At 45.9% G+C, this 24,078-nt stretch overlaps 1 protein-coding gene and 1 long non-coding RNA gene across 5 annotated transcripts in view; one reads left to right on the top strand and one right to left on the bottom strand.

Moving 5' to 3' along the window:
- The window catches only part of SLC12A7 (solute carrier family 12 member 7), a 327,938-nt gene that overhangs the window by 261,161 nt on the left and 42,699 nt on the right, over nt 1–24,078 (bottom strand). The gene's annotated exons all lie outside the window — the stretch shown is intronic.
- Nucleotides 6,030–23,402, top strand: LOC120398015. Its single transcript, XR_005594134.1, has 3 exons — nt 6,030–6,080; nt 12,654–12,708; nt 22,198–23,402. It is a non-coding gene; the product is annotated as an uncharacterized LOC120398015 (long non-coding RNA).

The raw sequence follows: 24,078 nt of genomic DNA, 5'->3' as shown, positions 1-24,078 counted from the left end.
TTTAGCAGGCTTCCTGCTGCTGACGTATTTAAAAAACATTTTGTTACTACCTTTTGAGGTTTTGGCTAGCTGTTCTTCAAACTCCTTTTTGGCTTTTCTTATTACATTTTACACTTAATTTGGCAGTGTTAATACTCCTTTCTATTTACCTCAATAGGATTTGACTTACACTTTTTAAAAGATGTCTTTTTATCTCTCACTGCTTCTTTTACATGGTTAAGTCAAGTCACGGTGGCTCTTTTTTAGTTCTTCTACTGTGTTTTTTAATTTGGGGTATACATTTAAGTCAGGCCTTGTAGTGGGGCGGCTACCCCACTCCCTGAGAGTGTGGGCTGCGGCCGGCCAGTAGACCTTCGCAGACCGACAGCCAATAAGAAAAGGGCTTATTGGGAGCCAATCAGAACCAAGATTGGAGACAGACAATCAGGGCTCAGCTTGGCCCTATATAAAGGCTGCCCAGGAAGGGAGCAGTCAGTCTGTCTCCAGAGCTGGGAGACTAGTTCTGTGGACAGCGCAGTGTTGGCCAGGCTCAGGGCGCAGAATGGAGCTCTAACCCATACCCTGCCAGGCTGCAGGCCCTGAAAGGAAGGGCCTAGCAGGTGCAAGGGTCCATAGGAGAAGCAGCCCAGGGAACTGGACAGACGAAGGGAGAGAAGGAGGACAGTGAGGCTGCTGCCAGAGGTTCCCTGGACCAGGACCTAGAGTAGAGCGCGGGCCTGGGTCCCCACCTCTTCCCCCCCTTGCAGTACACCCAGCCATCGGCCATGGGGAGCGGCCATCTTAGACTACACCAGATCCCTGACAGGAGGGATTAGACTTTGGGGTGTGTGATTGGACATGGTGGCTGGGGCGCAGAGAGACTGCTGATCAACCCTTTCCCCCCCCCCCCCCCGAAGGGGGTATGGATGGACTGAGGGGCACTGCTGGAGGGCAGTGGTCCGGAAGAGGATGCCGTGAGCTGGGGAGCGACGTGGGCTCAGACACCAACCAAGGGTGAGACAACGGGTGGGATACCACCAGCAGCGGGTACCCCACCAAGGACTGAGCTAATTCCAGGTGACAACCAGGAGGAGGCACTGCGGTGGTGAGTCCCAACTTATCACAGGCCTCTATTATGGTGACTTTGAAAAGTGTCCATGCAGCTTTTCACCCTAGTCACTGTACCTTTTAATTTCTGCTTAACTAATCTCCTCATTTTTACAGTGTTCCCCTTTCTGAAATTAAATGCCACAGTATTGGGCTGCTGAGGAGTTCTCCCCACCACAGGAATGTTAAACGTTGTTATATTATGGTTATTTTCAAGCAGTCCTGTTATAGTTACCTCTTGGACCAGATCCTGTGCTCCACTCAGGACTAAATTGAGAATTGCCTCTCCCCTTGTGGGTTCCTGTACCAGCTGCTCCAAGAAGCAGTCATTTAAGGTATCAAGAAATTTTGTCTCTGCATTTCATCCTGAGGTGACATGTACCCAGTCAATATGGGGATAATTGAAATCCCCCACTATTACTGAGTTCTTTATTTTGATAGCATTTCATAGTCACTATCAGTGTCCTGGTCAGGTGGTTGATAATAAATCCCTACTGTTGTATTCTAATTAGAGCATGGAATTACTATCCATAGAGATTCTATGGAACATGTGGATTCATTTAAGATTTTTACTTCATTTGATTCTACATTTTCTTTCACATATAGTGCCACTCACTTCTCTCCCACCCCTGCACAACCTGTTCTGTTCTTCCTATATATATTGTACCCTGGAATGATTGTGTCCCATTGATTGTCCTTACTCCACCAGGTTTATGTGCTGCCTCTTATATCAATATCCTCCTTGAATATGAGGCACTCTAGTTCACTCATCTTATTATTTAGACTTCTAGCATTTGTGTACAAGCACTTTAAAAACTTTTCACTCTTTGTCTGCCCTTTTCTGATGTATTAGATTCTTTATGTGAATGTTTCTAGTCTGATCTGGCCCATACTTTATCCTTTTCTATCCTGTCCTCCTGACTAAAACCTAGAGAATCTCTATCAATAGACTCTCCGATCCACGTGCTCCTCTGCAGCAATCTGCTTTCCCCCATCTCTTAGTTTAAAAACTGCTCTGCAACCTTTTTAATGTTAAGTGCCAACAGTCGGGATCCACTTTGGTTTAGATGGAGCCCATCCTTCCTGTATAGGCTCCCCCTATCCCAAAAGTTTCCCCAGTTCCTAATAAATCTAAACCCCTCCTCCCTACACCATTGTCTCATCCACACATTGAGACTCGGAAGCTCTGCCTGCCTACCTGGCCCTGCGTGTGGCACTGAAAGCATTCCGGAGAATGCCACCATAAAGGTCTTGGATTTCAGTCTCTTTCCTAGCAGCCTAAATTTGGCCTTCAGGACATCTCTCCTACCCTTCCCTATGTCCCTTGTACCTACATGTACCACGGTCACCAGACTTGTAGTGGGTTTGTCCACCACCAAAGAGAAAAGATTACCTCTGCTGGAGCACTGAGTATGGTGTCCATGGACTGATGCATAGGAGAATAGACACCTTGCAGTCATAGCTGCAAAGATAGCGAAGATGCAGGTGGGAGAAGGGTGTGACTTATGAGCACGCCGCCATGTGCACTAGGATGAAGGGGCAATTCCTGAATGAGACTGAAGGGTTGAAGGTTATCAGGGCTCTTTGGTCCAGTAGGGTCTGGAATCTGTCCTATAGAAGATGAGTTCATGCGGAGGTGGCATCGATGCAAGCTCCTATGAATTCCAGGGATCAAGTAGGATGCAAAGTTGATTTTTTGACATTGATGCTCACTCCTGGGGGGAGAGGAGAAGAAGAAGCTCAAGCTTCCTCTTTGGACCACATTGCCAGCAGCCAGTCGTTCAAGTATGGGAAGACAAGGATTCCCTGATGTTATAGGTGAGCTGCTACCACTGAGAAAACCTTTGTAAAAACTCACAGGGTGGTGGTAAGTCTGAATATGAGAACCCTGTATTGGAAGTGTCGATGCCCCACTTTGAACCTCAGGAACCTTGTGTGGGCTGGATGTATGTCGATATGGAAATAGGCATCTTGCATATCGAGAGCCATAAATCACATGCCTTTTTCCAGTGAGAGGCCCCAAGCATGACCATATGGAATTTCGGCTTGCAAATCAAGCAGTTGAGCTGTCAGAGAGCCAAGATTGGTCTCCATCATTCCAAAAAATAGTTGGAATAGAACCCTGTGCCCCAAAATACTGCAGGAACTGGTTCCACTGCTCCTCTCCGGAAGAAGGAGTCCACCTCTAGGGTAAGAATACTGTCATGAGAGGGATCTCGGGGGAAGGGGGGGGTCTTGGGGCAGGAGATGTGGAGGAGGCCTCGTCATAAACTCTATGGTGTAGCCACATTGAATGACATCCAAGACCCAGTTGTCCATTGTTATAGCTCTCCAAGCTGGTAGAAAAGTTTGAGAACCCCGGAAAGGGGTGTAGGGTAGGAGCATTGGTGTATGGAGTGGTTGATGGCTCTCCTAGGCGCACTCAAAAATACTGCTTTTGTGATGACTGAGTGCTGTGCAGAAGTCTGCTTTGCCAGAACAGATGGCTGGGCTCTGTGTACCTTAGGGTGCTTCTGAGGAGGTTTACAGGCCCATTGGTGGTAGAAGTGTGGAGTTTTATAGCATTGGACTGGGGGTGGCCGATAACATTTTCTCTTTGACACGAGTGTATATATGCCCAAGAGCGTAAGGTAGCTCTAGAGCCTTTTAGTGAGTACAAGGAATCATTAGTTTTCTCATTGAAGAGATATGATTTGTTGAAGGGAAGGTCCTCAATTTTGTTTTGCACCTCTCTAGAAAAACCTGAGCAGTGAACCAAGATTCCCTCCTCACAACAATTCCAGTTGCCAATTCATGAAAGGATGTGTCAGTTGAATCAACTGCAACCTGAAGGATGGACCTGGTTCAATCTGCCTTTCTGTAAAATAGCTTTGAATCAAGTATGATCCTGCTGAGGTAGCTTATTTGCAAATTCCTTCATCCAGCCATAGTTTATAAAGTCCCACTTGGCCATCAGTGCTAAATAGTTAGAGATCCAAAACTGCAGTCCAGCCAAGGGGAAGTCCTTTCAATCCATGAGTTCCAGTCTCTTACCCTCCCTGGCTGCTGGGGTGGAGCGTGAGTATTGTTTGGTCTGCTCTGACAAAGCCTTTATCATCAAGGAGTTAGGTGGAGGGTGTGAAAATAAGAATTCTGACCCTTTGGTGGGGATGTAGTATCTTTTCTTGGTCCCTTTCAGGGTCGGTGCACATGAGGCCAGGGTATGCCACATGGTGCATGCCAGTTGAAGAATGGCATCATTCATTAGTAAGGCCACCATTGCTGGAGTCAATACATGCACAATGTCTAGAAACTAGTGCTGACTGTCCTGCACCTCTTCCAGTGGGATCTCAAGAGCGCTGACTATTGTCTGTAGCAGTTAAAGGTAATAAAAGGTAATAATTGGAGATATACCAATCTCCTAGAACTGGAAGGGACCTTGAAAGGTCATTGAGTCCAGCCTGCTGCCTTCACTAGCAGGACCAATTTTTGCCTCAGATCCCTAAGTGGCCCCCTCAAGGATTGAACTCACAACCCTGGGTTTAAGCAGGCCAATGCTCAAACCACTGAGCTATTCCTCCCCCCAGTTCCTGAAACTGATGACAATAGTCTAGCAGGAAGAATGGTGTCAATGACAACTGCATCTGGAGACAACAAAGGGAAACTCTCCGGATGCATTGGTACCATTGCAGCCAGGCTGATCGGTGCATCATCTAATCCCATTTCCAAATGTCTACCAGATGAAGGGTGGAGCAGTAAAACAGGGCAGTTCTCCCGAGCTGAACGAGACTGTCTAAAGGAGAATATTGGGGCCATGAGCTCCAATATGGCCAACCCGGTTGATCCTGCTGCTGTTGTACTTGTGCCCCAGGAGCCGGATACCAGCTTCTTGGGTACAACAAAGGAGGAAACTGCCACAAAGCTGTCAAAACACTTTGGTAGTCATGTTTCTGGAACAGAAGCAGACTGTGCTGAACATCTGGGTCCTCAGATTCAGAGGAGTTGGAGTCCTGTGTGAATAGCAGTGTTGAAGGAACCATTGGAATGGGATGAATTAGAGAGGTATGTCCAGCAGAAGGTAGATGTAACACAGGAGATGGAGCCCTCTGCAGAGGCCGATGCACTGGAACATATGGAGACCTTGCTCCTTCCAGGGTGAACAGTTCATGAGGGCCAGGAGTGCTTCTGAGTTTCCCCAGAGTTAATAGTATCTGGTCTATTGATGGGACCGGAACTGGTAAAGGCACCTGTCTCTGGATGATTCACAGGATGTTGGTGGAGCTGAAGCAGGAAGGGTACACGGATCCAGCAAGCGGTGTAGCCTCTTATCACTCTTGTGCGTCTTGGAGCTCATAGCTCCTCCGTGGCCTGAACTCATGGATGGTAGAGCATCCTTCTTCTCTTTAGAGGAAGACTTTCTGTCATGCATATGCACATGCTTCTGTGGCCCATGAGTAGGCCTTGACATGGGGTCTTTAGCACTGGTACCAGCAGATCCAGATGGAGGCTCTGCAGTAGGGAGAGTGTTCTCAGATTGCTCAGGATGATGTATGGAGGTGTTCTTCGGCCACCTCTATGAGATGCTTCTTGAGGCAGAGAACTCGGTCTTCCTGTGTACAGGCAGGGAAGGAGAGGAGAGGCAGCTACTACACCTGGAGGTGATGTGGGCTTCCCCCAAACAATACAAAAAATGTTGTTGTTAGTCACTGATGGAAAATGAGCAAAGACAGGAAGCACAGTCTTTGAATCCTGGCATCTTTGGCATAATCAAATATCCAGACCCAGGAGCTGAGTGGGGGAGGGAGGAAGGATCATTTGGTGGGGAAAACCACCAAAGCAGTCCTTAATTCTAAAGTTGTTAGGAATTAAAGTACAACAAAAAATCCTAACTATGAATGAAAATAAGAACTTTTTTAGTGGTGTTTTTTTTGTTTGTTTGTTTGTTTTTGTTTTTTAGAAAAATGTGTCACTAAGAACAAGAGGCCAGCAGAAGCCCCAACTCAGACCATGCAGAGGTGAGAAGGAGCTGGAGATTTGGTCGACCTGACCCGCCTTTTATTGCCTCAGGGGAAACACAAGGCAATACAAGGGCATATGTGTGGACCGCTAAGCAATACTACTTTAAAAAGCTCCGGCTCCAGGCACATGCACACACCCCTCAGCAGAATACAATAGGGACCATCACTCAAAAAGAATTGGGTCTTTTCATAGATATTTAATTTGGGCATTCGACATCTGAACATATAGGGAAGATAATTTTACCTTAGTGTCTCCTTTTAAAGTTATTGACTCATACAGTTTTTTCTAGTACCACTAGGGCAATGCTTTTGCTGAAAGCCAGAAAAGAAATGCTTAACATTATCTATAGATTTTTCTAATTGGGTCTCTTGTCTATTAGGCTTCTTATTCCAAATCTTGTGAACTCCCTGCCATCATGGCTCATGGGACATGAAAAGTTTCCCATAAGTAGTTAGGATGTGCTGATTTCCCTCCTTACACCAATTAGTCACTTTCAAACATTGCCTGAGTAAAAATAATTTCTTGTTTTCTATACTTGGGCTGGAAAGTAAAAGAGATCACATCGGCTCTCCAGTAGAAGTCAGAAATTCAGCCAACATTTGAGCTTGGAAATGACTTCTTTTGAAACGATTCTGTTGGATAATTGGGGAGAGGGTTCTTAGGCACTTGGCTCTGAACTTGCTAAGATACACTCCAGGGGATCTGTTGTGCAAGGCTATGTTACTGTAACAGATCCTGGACCCAGTCCAGATATATGGGCAAATGGGCCTTTAACCACAGGTATCAAGGTATTCAAGGCAGAGTTAAAACTTTCAAACTTGAAATAATCAAAGTTTCTGGTTCTTCCTTTCCTCTAGAAAAGTGATAACAGGAAAACTTCCTATTCTTCAAGGTTTAAACAAACAGACTAGATGACCACAATGGTCTCTTCTGGCCTTAGAATCTATGAATCTATACATTTGATAACACTTTTTGATGAGATTACAAATTGGATTGATAAAAGTAATAGTGCTGATGTATTATACTTGGCCTTCTGCAAGTTATTTGACCTGATACCACACAGCATTTTGATTAAGAAACTTCAGTGATACAAAATCATGGCCCATAAAGAAGAGGATAACAGGGAATTCATTGATTCACATATTTTAAAGCCAGGAGGGACCACTGCAACCATCCAACCTGAACCCCTACACACACACATGCTACAGAATTTGATATCTAATCTCATTTTAAAGACACCAAGAGATGCAAAGCTACCACAGACCCTGGTAAGGTATTCCAACATTTAATTATTCTCACTGCTTATTTCAAGATTGAATTGGTCTAATTTCAACTTCCAGCCATTAAATCTGGGTTTTGCCTTTATCAGCAAGGTTGAAAATCCCCCACATTCATGTGAAAGTACTTATACGCAGTGATAAAGTAATCTCTTGGGAAAACCGCCTGTTTTGCAACACCACCATTTTCCATGAGAAAATTCCAATTTTGCTGAAAAAAAATGATTTTCTTTGAGAAAATTGATATGATGCCTCTTACACTTTCTGCCAGTGGAAAGCTTGGAGCTCCAGGAAATTTGAATATTACAATCACATCTAAAGTGGACAACTAATTCTCCTACTAGATTTGGTTCAAGCGAAACACATAATTTAGGGCCCAGAAAACTCTGCTGCAGGCCTGAGAATCACCTCATTTGGGAAAAAAAAACTAACTGCCATTAAGGATCCAAGAGACATACAGCTTTAAGGGATTGGGAAGTATGAGCACTACCAAAAAGGGTAGACATGAAAGGCATAAGCTACAAAGCCCCTAACATTGAAACTTGGACCTGGAGGAAGCTAGGAATGAGATCCAATCACAACCCATTTTAGAAGGACTTCCAATAAATCCCTAGATATGAGACAAAGTTGGATTCTTTCAAGAGCACCATGAAGCTTTTGGTATCCCTTGAAATGCTGTGATTTTTTGCACTGTTTCTAGATCCGAGCATGAAGTTTACAAGCTCTTCTCTGCAACTGTGAGGGCTAGAAATATTTTTTTAAATGAAAGCTGAGATTCTCAGGCACTCTCTTGATTCCAGGATCTTTAAGAAACACACACCAAAAATTGTGATACAATAAAATCATGAGAGTTGACAACAGAAAGCCTGGCTACAGGACTAAAGAGAGTCACAAGGCTTTTCAACATCAGAGCAGTTGGCTGACTGCAATTTGATCTTCTGCCCCACAGCCCTTGTGAAGCTTGCCTAGCATTGCAGGCATCCAAGGACCCTGCCTTGGAGGAGGAGGCCAGATTGAGCTGCCGATGAACAAGAGATTTCTGGAGGTGAGACTGCTTAGTTTCCAGGTGAAGCCCCTGCCAGCTCCAGCCATGACTTCAGCTCATGTTGAACAACAATCCAGATAACACTGAGCAGGAATTTCAAACTTAAGTCACATTAAAGAATCCATCAGCCGTGAGGTGTAGCTCAATCATAATCACCTAAATGGATCAGGACAGACATCGTGTGCAATGTATTCAACTGCTTCTTGCAAATTGAGTAACAAAAAAGCCATAAGTTGTAGTAATGGCTGCTTCATTGTCTTTCCTTATGGATTCACTGTCTAAACATCTGAGATTATTAAAAATGATGTTACAATTAAACATTTTAGATTTCTTTAGAAATTTAATTTACTGTGAAGCCCAGAAATAGTGATGTTGAGCCTATGAAGGCTTAAAATATGCATAAAAAGGAGATATTTGCATATGGTATTTCAAACTTTGTATTAAATTTATTTTAAGAAGGTGGTATGTGAATCGATAAAGTTTGGGAACTGCTGCATTAAATGTCTCATGTTGTAGGCGCCTCACAATACAGATTATCCTTAATGAGGGCTTGAAAAGCACTCAGAATACAGTGAAAATATTGAAAAGAAACAGTATAAGCAATAAATCAACAAAACTTCCTGCTCCAGGAACAAGACAATTTCCCTTGCTTTATTCAGAATTTTCAACTTGTACCTTTTATTCCAGCTTGGAAGTGCCAGTATACCATGGAGATCCTATTAGTTTTCATGTGAATGGCAACCAAATTCAGGTGTCTCAGGCTTTGGAAACCAGCTATTATGCTGCTGAGCTGATTTCAAGAGGAGGAGAAGGAGAAAAACTGAGCAGCAAAGTATGAATAAATTTTTCTGGAGCACCTTCACTCAATGGGCTTGGGAAACCATCACTGACTGGTAGGAAAGGACAGCAGTGTGGTCCTGGAATGACCAGGAATGGAGGCAGGATTTCAGGTCTAGAGCACTTTACTAGAGTTCTGCATGGAGCTCACTCAGAGGTGCAGCAGTATCAACCAACATGAGAGTGCTATCGCCATCTTAAAGCTTGCCACACCTGATTACAGTACTATCAGTCAGTAGCCAATCAGTTTGGTAGATCAACAGTTGGGGCTGTTGTCATGAAGGTGTGCACTTCTATAAAGAAGATGCTAATGACACAGGTCAAAGCTTGGAAACACACAGGAGATTATTGTTGGATTTCCACAGCTGGGATTTCAGAGTTGTATAGGGGCCACTGATGGGCCCCAAATGCTGCACCCCCGACCAGACCTCAGAGTTCAGAAATAGAAAGGGATGCCTCTCCAAGGTCTGGTTGATCACCATGAAAGGTTCACCAATATTAACGTGGGGTGGTCTGGAAAGGTCCATGACACTAGGATCCTTAGATGAAAACTGGAAAAGTTACTCCTAGGACTACTATGGATATTAATGGTGGTGTGATTTCCCATCATTCTGAAAACCCCAAATACCCTGGCTTATGAAGGCTTTTAGTGGACACTTGGATAGGAGAAAGGGCCTGTTCAACTACATCCTGAATGGATGCACAATGACAGTGGTGTGGGCATTTTGGAAGGCTGAAAAGGTGATGGCATTGTCTCATGAGGGGCTGAGGGCTGCTTAACAATATCTGTCCTGCGTGATAACTGCTTGCTGTATTTTGCACAACATCTGTGGAGAGCCAGGAAGAGTGCCTCACCAATGGCTGAAAGGCAGAAGTGCAAAGACTTTTAGAACACTATGAACAGCCAGAGAGGCTTCCTCTGCAAACTGCAGCAATTCATCTGGGCCACAGTATGTCCTGTGCTCCTATTTGGAAGCTAGGAACTGAAATGTTGCAATGTAAACGTATTATGCATTGTGGTTGTTTATTGTTCTGTGTGTGCAGATTTAGTGAAATAAAGTGTATTTTTTGCCTATTTTGCTTTTTTAACATTTGGTGCAAAGATTTATGGAGAGGGCATTTTATTAGGTTTATGGGATATGTGGTTCTGACAATCTATTCCACTATGTTCACCACTTTTACAAGTCTATAATAAATTTTGTACAAATGCTTTGAGGTATCATTTGAAAACAATCTGCTGAATATTATTGTCTTGGTAAAATATGTGTATGTAAAGTTATAAGATTCTACTGTATAGCACTGTTGGAACATGTTACAGGCAGACCCAAATCAATTTTTCAGAGACAAAAGACACACTAGCACCCCAGACAGGTATCAGCATAATCAACTGGACAATCACCTATTTAAACAGCCATTCTTAGGGAGGAAGAAGGTTGTAGGCAAGAACTTTACATATTGACAATAGAACAACTGGGGGTTCCCATGCAGACTGGCTGTTGCCTGAACCCCTGCTGGAGATAATCCTCAAAGAGGGGAGAATGGTATAAAAATGAAGGATGTACACAACACAAATTAACTCTCTACCCTCATCTCTATTCACAAGGTCAACGACACTTGAAAGACAAGGGAAGCACCACTGAACTGGGGGAGGGGTCCTTGCTGGGAGGCTTTTCAGCCTGCACAGGCTGCTGTATGCCTTAAGTGAAAGAAACCTTTTGCTTTTAAGTTCATTTAGCTTGTTAAGTTAAGCATTTAGCCTGCATTTTATCTTTTTATTTTCTTTGTAATTCCAAGTTTTATGCCTTAGTACTTGTAATAACTTAAGATCTATCTTTCTGTAGTTAAACTTGTTTTATCTAAACCAGTGTGTTTGGGAACCTCCACTTCAGATAACAGAGTTGGTGCATATCATTTTTTGTTGAGGAAATTATGGCCTTTATGTGAGCTTTCATTGTCCAGTGGGTGCTGGGGGAAGGTCTGGGACTGGGAATATGCTGGCGTCACCCTGCATATAATTCATGAGTTGCTAGCCACAGTTTTCATGTAATACAGCTGGGAGAGATTTTGCATGCTAGAGGCTGTGTGAGAACTGGCCAGGAGTGGTGGTTTTCACAGCAAAGTAGAGTAAAAGGCACCCCAAGGTGGAGTATGGAGGGGACACAGCTGTTTAGCAATCCAGACTGTACCCTGGGGAATGTCAGTGTGGTATTTTCGGAAACTGGTGAGCTTCTGTCAGAAATGATCTTTATGGAATATCAAATGCAGATAATAAAACACGTAGTGAAAAAAATGTGCAAGGTTTTATCTATTGTAATAAACCATAACAAACATTGGTGCAAACCGAAGATAAAAGATGTGTACCACTGTGCAAGGCACAAGCCAACAAACAGCTCAGAGACCTTTCTGTTGGCAAAATGCCCTGTGCAGTTTATTTACAAAATTCGTTTCCATCACCCTTATACTCCATACAGCCTCACCCCTACGGTCCTAGGCTACTCCTGTGGCAAGTAGGAAAGAGTGAGCAATCAATCACTTACTTACTCACTCACACTCCCTCTCTCTGCCTCCTCCTTTCCCACTCCCTTCCTGTGCCTTTTGTATCATCTGCCTATTGGCCTAATTAGCCTTTTAGTTCTCCTTAGCCCATCAGTTAGGCACAGCACTTCTTGATGAGGTCTGCTCCAGAGTAATTGATTAGAGTTGTGGTGATCAGCATGCTGGCTCAGCTGTTGTTGCCCATCATACTGTCACAACCACATAACAAAAAAATGCTGAGTGCATGTTTTTTCTGTACTGGGCACAAGCATGTGTATGTGCAGGATTGTCTTGGGGTCTAAAACGGCATGGGAAGAAGCCATAAGTTGTTATAGTAGGTGTGCAGGAGGAGACCTCTGGTGAGGGGTGGGTAATGGTGGGTAGTATCTGTGGCTTGAGCTTTGGGGTGGGTAATGCTGTTCCAGTATACATTGTTCTCCATGGACTGCAGGACATGGCTGGTTAGCAATTGTAATGCTGGGCCAGAAAATTGCACCAAAATGTTCTCCCATCAAGACAGTCTGTTTTGTATCAGCTTCAACTGTTTCTGCATGACTCTCTTTTTTCCATGATGGTGTCCCTTGTCATTTCTCTGTCATTCTCTCTCTCTCTCCCCTTAAGAACTTCCCTCCATTCCCCAGTCTTCTAATCTCTCTTTTGTGATGCTGACAAGAGGCCCCCAAACATTTCATCTTTGATCTACCTTTTCCTGCCCCAGATATTTGCTAGGGGTTCTATAGACAACAGTGCTGTCCTTAGGGGGCCAGAAGGTGTCAGATGTAAGGGGGTGGGGGATTGAGAAACAGAACAAGTAGTTATTGTAGCAATTCCAGTCTCTATGGCAACAATGATCAAACATTGTTTTTTTTCTTCAGTTTTGGAATACCATTCCAATAGCCTCTTCCCGAGTCGAAGAAGATCTTAGAGGTGGTAAGACATTTTCTATATTACTACCCCTTTGCACAGGAACCTTGTTCTGTTTTTTATCCTGCTGGTGTGCTGCCTGGCTGAAGGTTGGCAGCAGAGTGTTTGCATGGGCTGAGGGTTTGGGGGGCTGAATGGGCTGGATGGTGGTTAAGGCTTTCAGAAGCCAGGTTAGTACTTGAATAATTGCATGTGCACCTCTCTGCAGCTAGTTCTTACACTGGAGGATGTTAACCTAATAAGAGTCACCCAGAATATATCTACCTTGGAGCTGGATGTGCAATTTCCAGCTCAGGTAGACAACCCCACACTAGCTCTGCTCAAGCTAGTGCATTAAAAACAGCAGTGTGGTTGTGATGACATGGGCGGTGGGACCAATTGGCCACCCTGAATACATACCTAGGGCTTCAGTCTGGGGCCTGGTCCACACTATGAGTTTATCTCAAATTTAGCAGTGTTAAATCTAATTAACCTTGCACCCGTCTACACAACAAAGCCCTTTATTTAGATATAAAGGGCTTTTAAAATTGATTTATGTACTCTTCCTCGACGAGGGGAGTAGCGCTGAAATCAGCATTGCCATTTCGAAGTGGGTTACTGTGGCCGCAATTTGATGCTATTGGCCTCCGGGAGCTATCCCACAGTGCACCATTGTGACCGCTCTGGACAGCAATCTGAACTTGGATGCACTGGCCAGGTAGACAAGAAAAGCCCCCCGAACTTTTGAATTTTATTTCCTGTTTGCCCAGCGTGGAGCGCTGATTAGCACAGGTGACCATGCAGTCCCAGAATCAAAAAAGAGCTCCAGCATGGCCCATACAGGAGATACTGAATCTGATCTCTGTATGGGGAGATGAATCTGTTCTATCAGAACTCCGTTCCAAAAGACGAAATCCCAAAACATTTGAAAAAATCTCCAAGGCCATGATGGACAGAGGCCACAACAGGGACTCAACACAGTGCTGTGTGAAACTTAAGGAGCTGAGACAAGTGTACCAGAAAGCCAAGGGAGGGGCAACTGACAACTGTAGCTATCCCACTGTTCCCGCACTCTCCGAAAACCATTTGAATTCTGGGCTGAGCTCCCAAAGCCTGAAGAGTCAAAAACATTGTCGCGGGTGGTTCAGGGTATATATCGGCAGCCCCCTCCCCCCCCCGCCGTGAAAGCAAAGGGGAAAAAATCATTTCTCGCCTTTTTTCAATGTCTACTGGATGCTGCTGGCAGATGCGGTGCTGCAGCGCTACACAGCAGCATCCCCTTGCCTTGCCTTGCCTTGCCTTGCGGACGGCAGACGGTACAGTATGACTGGTATCCATCATCGTCATCCCATGGGTGCTCCTGGAAAACTTGAAGAGAATGACCTGGGGAGTCATTCCCATTTTTGTCCAGGTGCCCCCGACCAACCTCACCGAGGCCGGCTAGGAGCACCCATGACAGCAGCAGATGGTACAGCAGGACTGGAAAGGCAACACCACCTATAGAGGCAACACCAAGAATTCTGCTTTGCCTTGAATTATTTTTCACTATGCTCATCAGCAAACTTTCCTTGTAGAAATTGCCATGTCCTCTGTTGTTGTGGTAGTTCCTGCAGGTCTGCATATACAAGAGACTTCTGTCCCCTGTATTTGCAAAGTTCATTAAAATAGCATAGAGTTCTGCAGGCTCCGCTCTTCTGTTATAGGTGGCAGACACTGAAAACTGCCACACAGGTTGTGGGACTCTTTTTTAAAAAGACATAGAAATTATGGAATATGGATGGCATTATGGAATGTAAAAAGTTGCATCCTGGGAACTTGACCCCCTAGCTCCAAGAGCTCCCTGGGCAAGTCATTTCTATCCCTCAACACATTGCAAAAATTTCCCAATTGTCAGAGTGGTAGGGTACCAACATGGGGTGCACCACACTTTACATGGACACACGTGCTCCTGGTGGCTATGTTCAGTGCCAATGCAAGCAACCAAGTATGCATGCATCCAAACAATGTACAATCATAGGTGGCTGCATGCCAACTTAACTTGCATCAACCACAATTTGTACTGTAGATATGGCCAAAGTTAACTACGTTAACAGAAGCAGACATAGATGCACCTGCAGTGAGGTTAGGTCAGCATAACTGTGTCAGCCAGGGGCATGTTTTTTTTTCACACCCTGACCAATGTAGCTATGTTGACTTGTGAAAGTTAGACTTAGCCTATTTTTCTTCAAGTGGACAAGCCCTAACTAAAAATTCTAATAAAGAAATAGTATTTTCCATCCTCTAATCTCTTTATTATTTTGTGTTACTTTTTTACTTAAATCAGTCGTCTTTGGTCACAACATCCTTTCAAGATTTGAAATCTACTAGTTCTCATCCTCACACCTATTTGAGTTCATACACTGGAAAAGGAAAACAAGTTTTCCTGCTTCTTTAACTTCAAATCACTTTCTCAGCTTCAGTGAACTAGTCATTGAACTGAACTAGCTGAATACACTGAAATGAAGATATTTCACTGCACCTGCAGAAGAGGCTACTGCTGTCAAAAGCTGGTTTCTCATTTAAACAAATTCTGGTTCCAGGTTCTTAGACAGTAACTTCCACCAGTTCAGTAATTGGACTTTCTTTAAAAATTTAGACGCAAAAATGTACCTCTTGATTTTTTTTATTTAAATGATTTTAGTGTATTACAGTAATTTAGGCCTTAATATAGGTTGTCACAATTTCTAAATTTAATGTTTTTTCTTTTTAAAAATAACCCAATTTAAACTATTTTTAATCTACCAAGGACCTATCCCATTCATTTGTACAGGGTGTTAATGCTAAGGCCTCTCTGCATGGAGGGGATGGGGGTGCTTATCAACACCATCCAAAAACACTGTGTGGCAGGAAAAGAGCACAGCAAGCCTGGCCCAACCATCGACCCATACAAATAGCTGGAGCATAAGCACTGGGGCAGCCTCCTATTGCTGCCTCTCTTAGGAGGGACACGGAGGGCCTTCATGCTGCTGCCCCTGCCTCTCTGAGATGGGGTGGAGGGCCCTACTTAATTGTACGGTGGCCCCCATTGCTATGCCACTTTTCAGTAATAGGTACAATTGGGGGAAGGGCGAAATGATGATCCACACAGCACCAGCTCTGTATTTAGCATCTTAGCTTTTACATTTCCTGTTATTAAAATGGACTGTGCAACTAATGTTGCATTACCAAACACATTTAATTTCCCTTAATCCCTTTTCTTAAGGAAATAAAAACAGAAGTACTAAAAGCAGCCATTAACGTGCCCTATGGTGACATATGCATTTAAGTCATCTGAGGCCTTGTCTACACTACAAGACTATTTCGAATCTACTTAAGTCGAATTTGTGTATCCACACTAAATACACTAATTCGAACTTCTGAGTCCACATTAACGGGGCCGGCGTCGACTTTTGAAGCGGTGCACTGTGGGAAGCTATCCCACAGTTCCCGCAGTCCCCGCTGCCCATTGGAATGCTGGGTAGAGCTCGCAATGCCTGCTGGGGGAAAAAATGTGTCGAGGGCGGTTTTGGGATACTGTCGTCATTGAACCGTCAATCACGCCCTCCCTCCCTGAAAGCACCGGCGGGAAATCTGATCGCGCCCTTCTCTGGTCGGTTACAGCGCGGACGCCACAGCACTGCGAGCATGGAGCCCGCTGTGATCATCGCTGCACTTATGGCCGTTGTCAACTCCTCGCACCTTATCGTCCACCTCTTCCACAGTCAGATGCTGAGAAATCGGGCGAGGAGGCTCCGGCAGCGCGGTGAGGAGAGTGGCGCAGGCCTCTCACAAAGCAGGGTACGCCGCGCCGTGGAGATCATGGTGGCAATGGGTCAAGTTCATGGTGTGGAACGGCGATTCTGGGCCCGGGAAACAAGCACGGACTGGTGGGACCGCATAGTGCTGCAGGTCTGGGATGAAACAGAGTGGCTGCGAAACTTCAGGATGCGTAAGGGCACTTTCCTTGAACTGTGTGACTTGCTGTCCCCTGCCCTGAAGTGCCAGGACACACGGATGCGAGCAGCCCTGAGTGTGCAGAAGCGAGTGGCCATAGCCCTCTGGAAACTTGCCACGCCAGACAGCTACCGGTCAGTAGCGAACCACTTTGGCGTGGGCAAATCTACCGTGGGGGTTGCTGTGATTCAAGTAGCCCACGCAATCGTTGAGCAACTTGTCTCAAAGGTAGTGACTCTCGGAAACGTCCAGGTCGTCATAGATGGCTTCGCCGCGATGGGATTCCCAAACTGCGGTGGGGCTATAGATGGGACTCACATCCCTATCCTGGCACCAGCCCACCAGGCCAGCGAGTACATTAACCGAAAGGGCTACTTTTCAAAGGTGCTGCAAGCACTGGTGGACCATAGGGGACGTTTTACCAACATCTTCGTCGGGTGGGCGGGCAAGGTTCATGACGCGCGTGTGTTCAGGAACTCTGGTCTCTTCAAACGCCTCCAGGCAGGTACTTTCTTCCCGGACCACAAAATAACGGTTGGGGATGTGCAGATGCCTACAGTGATCCTCGGGGACCCAGCCTACCCGCTAATGCCCTGGCTCATGAAGCCCTATACAGGCGCCTTGGACAGTGAGAAGGAACTCTTCAACTACTGCCTGAGCAAGTGCAGAATGGTCGTGGAGTGTGCTTTCGGACGTCTCAAGGGGAGATGGCGGAGCTTACTGACTCGCTCGGACATCAGCGAAAAGAATATCCCCGTAGTTATTGCTGCTTGCTGTGTGCTCCACAATCTCTGTGAGAGCAAGGGCGAGACCTTTTTGGCCAGATGGGAGGTTGAGGCAAATCGCCTGGCTGCTGTTTACGCTCAGCCAGACACCCGTGCCGAAAGAATATCCCAGCGGGAAGCGCTGTGCATCCGGGAGGCTTTGAAAGCTAGTTTTCTCGCAGAGCAGGGTAACCTATGACTCTCCACTTGATTTTAAGAGAAGCTGATCCTGGGCCTATGTCTCTATGTGTTGAGTGAGATCTGCAGTTACATACCCCGTTCTCCAAGTTTCCCCCACTTCCAAAACACGTTTTAAAACAAATTAAATGGAACAGTAATTGTTAATAAATCTGTCTTTTACTTTGCATTTCTGTTCAGGGGTTGAAACATGGACGCATACTGTGCTGGGTACGGTGTGCACTGATGAACAGACCGCTTGTACAATAGAGGAATGACAGCCTCCTGCTCCTACATAGGTCTCTGGGGTGGGGGATGGTTGCAGGTGGTTGTGCATGAAGGGGTGGGTTTGCAGGAAGGGGCGAGGGGTGCCGTCTTTGGATAGGGGTTTGGATGACGGCTGTGGGCTGTGGGTTTGGGCGTAGGAAGGGGTGAAGGGTGTGGGGGAAGGGTGAGTATCTGTCCGTGGATGAGGGCTCTTGTTGGGGCTCAGGGCAGCGGAGAGGCTCGTGGCTACGGTGGAAGTGCATGGTAAGGGCAGCCTGCCTTAACATTCGGGGATGGCAGACGCTAGGACCCTGGACAAGCGTACACATCACCGAATGACTCGGGGCAGCATACACCGCACAGACTGACCCTAGTGACTGCAGTCTGTGTGTGCCCTGCAGTTGACCCTGCCCCCAAGTCTGTACCCTGGTAATGTAGGCTATCCAGTGCAATTAAAAATCCCCTCCACCCCCCCCTACACACAAAGTCATCTTACACGAAAAACGTGAAGGAAACAGTGAATAACAGCAAACCGCTTTTAATAATCTACTACACAGTGGGGGGATGAAACTTGGATTTGGGACTGGGTGATCCTGTAAGGGAAGCGCTTCTACAAATTTATAGCGTGAGAGGTGTCTGGTACATTAGCGCTCTGCTGTGGTGCAGTGACAGTTCTCACAGCCCCTACTGCCCCTCCTTCTTGTAATTTTGGGTGAGGGGGGGACAGGACTTCTTGGCGTTGGAGGGCGGTTGCAGATACAGTGCAGGGGGGCTCTCTCCTCCTGCCTGCGGTCCTGCAGAACATCTACAAGGCGCCGGAGCGTGTCCGTTTGCTCCCTCATTAGCCCAAGCAGCGTTTGAGTCGCCTGCTGGTCTTCCTGCCGCCACCTATCCTCCCGTTCGATGTGTGTGCGATGCTGCTGACATAGGGTCTCCCTCCACTGTCTCTGCTCTGCCGCCTCGGCTGTGGAGCAGGCCATCAGTTCCGCGAACATCTCGTCCCTAGTCTTTTTCTTTCGCCGCCTAATGTTAGCCAGCCTCTGCGAGGTGGATGACGGGCAGTCGGGAAAGAGCCGAAGCTGTGTGATGGGAAAAAGTAAGTGATTTCCTTGAACAGATACATGTTTGCGAACAGTGAACACAGTCTAGTCAGTTTCTGTGAACAAGACCATACAGGGCACCTAGTCTCACGAGATCTCAGGACAAGTTCGAGATTTCGGAATACGCTTTCAGTGGTTGCGGTCTTGCACAGGAGGCGTAAGCGGGAGGGACAGCTGAATCCGTCTAGCAGCCAGTCCTGGTAAGCCTTACAGTAGAGTCTGCTTAACAGTTAATGGATAGCTGTGCCCTCCCGCTAAAGGCAATCTGGAAAGCATAAAGTCTGAGCCTTTTCCAGCCCCTCCCGGCAGTGCACGGGAAAGATCACTGTATGCTTTTCCTCTGTGGCCTCAAACACGTGGCTGTTAAGCGAGGGTCATTCTTATGCAAAGTAAAAGTCTACCATTCACAATAGTAACAGTACACTAATTGCCCTAATTAGATGCAGCACTTCCAGAACGACATTACCCTGAGGCGTGTCACTCGGAGTCAGAGAGAGCGGATGCTAAGAGAAGCCCTGCACAGACCAGGACCATATGCTGCCATGCTTGTGGAGGTGATGATTCCCCTTTACATTAGGATGGCCTGGCGCGGAAGTGTGTGCTTCCACGGAGCACCCAATAAGGCACCTCTCCCCAGGAACCTCCTGCGGAGGCTTTTCGAGCACCTCTTTGAGAGCTTTGTTGAACTGTCCCAAGAGGATTATTGTTCAATCCCTATATGTGTGGACCTACTTTTTATATAGTTTTACATTGAAAAATTTTATATAGTATTTATTTTTTCTATACCTGTTTTTTAAAAAATAAATGTTTCCATGTTTATAGCACTTACCGCCTGATCCTTCCCCTGATTCTGAGTCCGGGTTAATGGGCGGGGACGGTTGGTAGGGGATCTCTGTGAGGGTGATGAAGAGATCCTGGCTGTCAGGGAAAGCGGGAGTGGGTTCGCTGTCGCCTGTGCCGTCCTCCAAAGACCATTCCTCATCTTCCCCATCAGCGAACATCGAGGAGGAACTGTCCCGGTACACTATTCCGTCCTCGGAGTCCACCGTCACTGGTGGGGCAGTGGTGGCAGACCCACCTAGAATGGCATGCAGTGCCTCGTAGAAGCGGCATGTCTGGGGCTTGGCTCCGGAGCGTCCGTTTGCCGCTCTGACTTTTTGATACCCTTGTCTTAGGTCCTTGACTTTCACGCGGCACTGCATCGCATCCCGGCTGTATCCTTTGTCCTTCATGGCTTTCGAGACCTTCTCGAAGGTCTTTGCATTCCGCTTGCTGGAGCGCAGCTCCGAGAGCACAGACTCCTCGCCCCACACAGCGATCAGATCCATGACTTCCCGGTCAGTCCATGCTGGGGACCTCTTTCTATTCTGGGATTGCCCGGACCCCTCTGCTGGAGAGCTCTGCATCGTTGCAGGTGCTGCGGAGCTCGCCCCGATGTCCAACCAGGACGTCAGATTCAAAGTGCCCAGACAGGAAAAGGAATTCAAATTTTCCCGGGTCATTTCCTGTGTGGCTGGCCAGAGAATCCAAGCTCGGACTGCTGTCCAGAGCATCAACAGAGTGGTGCAGTGTGGGATAGCTCCCGGAGCTACTAAGTTCGATTAGCATCCACACCAAGCCTAATTCGAGCTAGCCATGTCGAATTTAGCGTTACTCCACCTGTCGGGGTGGAGTACCAAATTCGAACTAAAGAGCCCTCTAGTTCGAATTAAATGGCTTCCTGGTGTGGACGGTTGAGCGGTTAGTTCGAAATAACGCTGCTAAATTCGACTTAAAGTCCAAGTGTAGACCAGGCCTGAGGTCCTTAATAAATCTTTAAACAGGTCTAAGCAGTGATGAGCTGCCAAAATCTCAACAACCAGTTCCCCACCAGGTCTGGTTCCCCATCCAACCCCCACCCATGTCCTGCCCCTGACTGCCCCCCTCAGAACCCACAACTCAATCTCTCACCCCACTCCTTGTCCCCTGACCACTCCCTCCTGAGACCCCTCACCCTAACTGCCCCCCCAGGACTCCACCCCCTACCCAACTTGCCCCGCTCCCTGTTCTGACTGCCCCAACCCCATCCACCACCACCCCAACAGACCTCTGGAACTCCCACACTACTCAACCCCCCCTCCTTCCCCTGACTGTGCCCCCAGAACCTCCGCCCCCTCCAAACGCTCCCTGCCCCTTAGCCAACCCCTCCTTCGCCCCCTTACCATGCTGCTCAGGGCAGCATGTATGGACGCCACGCGGCACGCTGGTGCTCGTGCCCCCCTCCACGCTGCTCAGGGCAGCGTGCATGGATGCCGTGCAGCCGCTGGAGCTCTCAGCTCCCGCCCCCTTACCATGCTGCTCAAAGCAGCAGGAGCTGCCGAGCTGCCCAGAGAGCTGGTGCCAGCGGCCCGGCAGGCTGCGGATCTGCGGGGTGGGGGGGAGGGGGGGAGGGGCTGGGGGAGCCTCCCCAGCTGGGAGCTCAGGCGGGCCAGACAGGACGGTCCCGCAGGCCAGAGTTTGTCCACCCACCCGCCCCTTTAACAGCTGGTTCTACACCAGCTTCTAAAATTTAACAACCGGTTCTTGCAAACCAGTAGGAACCAGCTCCAGCTCACCACTGGGTCTAAGGACTTAGTGCCTGATCCAAAACACATAGAATTCAACAGAAAGGCTTTTGAACATGACCTTAAACTACTAACAACATACCTTATGAAATAATGTATGCATGCACAGAACATCAAAGTGTGACTATTCCAAGATTTTCAGAAGTGATTCATGATTTTGTGTCCCACCCTAAAACAATTTTCAGAAAGTACAGAGCATCTGCCCTCTGAGAGTTGGGCCCCTTTAAGTGTTTCAAATTAGATACCCAAAAATTTAGAGACCCAAGACCATTAGTTATTTTTTTAAATCTTGGCTCATAGCTAACACACAACCACTCTGATCCATGATCCAAGGACCTCTTGATGCCAACTGGCTTCAGGCACAGTGGTGCATGAGGAGAGATATATATTGGAAACTATTATTCTTAAGTCCTTGTAGTTAAAGGCAGGTCATCCACAGGTAACATGCCTAAAGACAAGTTAGAGAGACAAGATGGGTGATGCAATATATTTTATTGGACCAACTTCTGCTGGTGAGAGACACAAGCTTTTTTCTTCCCATCTGGGAAAGTTCCACCAGACAGGAGGTAAGAGATACTTCTCATTAGTTGACTATTGTATACTTTGTGTCTTACAGTGCGATTCTATTTGCAGGAGTCAAATGCTAATAAAGAGACCATTGGGTCTTCAAGAGAAGAAATTAACAGGAAGAGGTGAACAGTGGGGGAAGGAACCCAAAGGGGGATGCTTGGAGGACTTGGGGGTTGGAGTTTGCCTATCACTAGCCTGCATGATGGACAGCAGAGCCTGCATGGGCTAAAAGGGGAGTGCTTGTGTTGACTGTGGCTGGTACTGTCAGGAAGCTGACCCCAGCAAGCACAGACAAACTTCTTTATGCTAAGGGCAGGGGATAGTGAGGTGCCTCATACTCCTGGGTGCCTGCAAGAAGCCTCAAGGAAATCAGCAGTATCCAGGAAATCAGCAGTTCTGGAGAGGACTGAGGGATCATCTTAAATAGCCAACTGAACAAGAGCTCGCAGTGGAATGCTGTTGGGAAAAAGGCTAACACCCTTTGGTAATACCCACAGGTGATATTATATCTCTGCTCATATTCACTAGTGAGACCACTACCTAATTAGCATGTCTGTTTCTGGCATCCACATTTAAATAAGAATGATGAAAAATTGGAGAGGAATCAGAAAAGAGCTACAGTAATGTTAATGATCTGGAAAACAAGCCTTAAAATACGAGACTAAAGGAACTCAATCTGTTTAGATTATTGAGGTTTAAGCTGGAAATAAGAAGTGAGGGCAGCTAAACATTGAAACAGCTTATTGGAGGACGTATTTAATTTTCCATCGCCACTTGGGTCTTTAAATCAATATTGAATTTCTTTCTAAAATATATGCTTTACTTCAATCACAAATTGTTGAACTAGATGCTGGACTGTCTAAGTGAAATATATGGCCTTATGGTAAAAAGGGGGACCTTGAACTTGTCAGATGTGACATGCTGAAGGAAACCTATGTCACTTTTAGGATTCTCAATTTCTTTCCCTAATTTATGTACAGCTAAATAGCAATGACCATGAGTAACTGCTTTTGAAGTATTTCCACAATGTTCCCAGGTGTCCACAAAAGAATAACCCAGGAAAAAGAGGGATTAATGGGAAAGGAAGCAAAAGAAGAACAAACAAACAATAAAACCTAAGCAAAGAAACAGGAACAGAAAGCAAAAAGGAGAAAATATGGCAAAACAGTATTTGTGCAGGAATGAAAGAAGCAAGAAAAAATATTTTTAACAGAAAAGTCTCTCTTCCCCCTCTCATTGCTACATTGTCTCCAGTTCTGTTCTCCCCCCCCCCCCGCCACACACACTTCTTTCACCACTAAAGAGAGAAAGTATGAAATTGAGATGTGGTCCCTTTAAAGTCTGGTAAGAATTTTTTTAGCCACCGCTAAGTCAATGTGCAGTAATCCCCAGAATGCTTACAAAATATTGTTCCATCTGTTTTCTAATGAAGTGGAGATGCAAAGATCCTTTAAAGATATTCTTATTGAAAAAATCCAAAAAGTTCTCATGTCTAATAGAATACCTGATGTCAATCACTAGTTACCACCTCTAAAAGTAACTCTGCCAAGTAATATGACTCAGCTGGTAATGTTGGAGCCTTACTAACTGAGGTCATTGTCCAACTATCTTTGTAGTCAAGAGATATTTCTAGCAGCATTTATCAAAGTAAAGGTCAAAAGTGATTTGGAAGTAATTCCATGGACAACAAAATGCAGATGCACAAATTTAACACTGCCTTGTTAGTTTTTAAACACTATTACTAATCTTCTCAGAAACTATTTTATCTTGTATTGTTACTAAACTAAAATTGAAACCACACTTCAAAAACATTTTTACTGTATATATCATTTTGGTTGTAGGAGTTTTAAGTTCTAGCAAATATCCTACTATATAAAGTAGGCTTGGCAGAACTTAATTATTAAAATTATAAAAATATATATATAAAGATCAATTTTTATTTTA

The sequence above is a fragment of the Mauremys reevesii genome, linkage group 2, assembly GCF_016161935.1.
Source record: "Mauremys reevesii isolate NIE-2019 linkage group 2, ASM1616193v1, whole genome shotgun sequence".
NCBI lineage: Eukaryota > Metazoa > Chordata > Testudines > Geoemydidae > Mauremys > Mauremys reevesii.
Note: the sequence above shows the minus strand (reverse complement) of the source record. Positions and strands in the feature narration are given on the sequence as shown.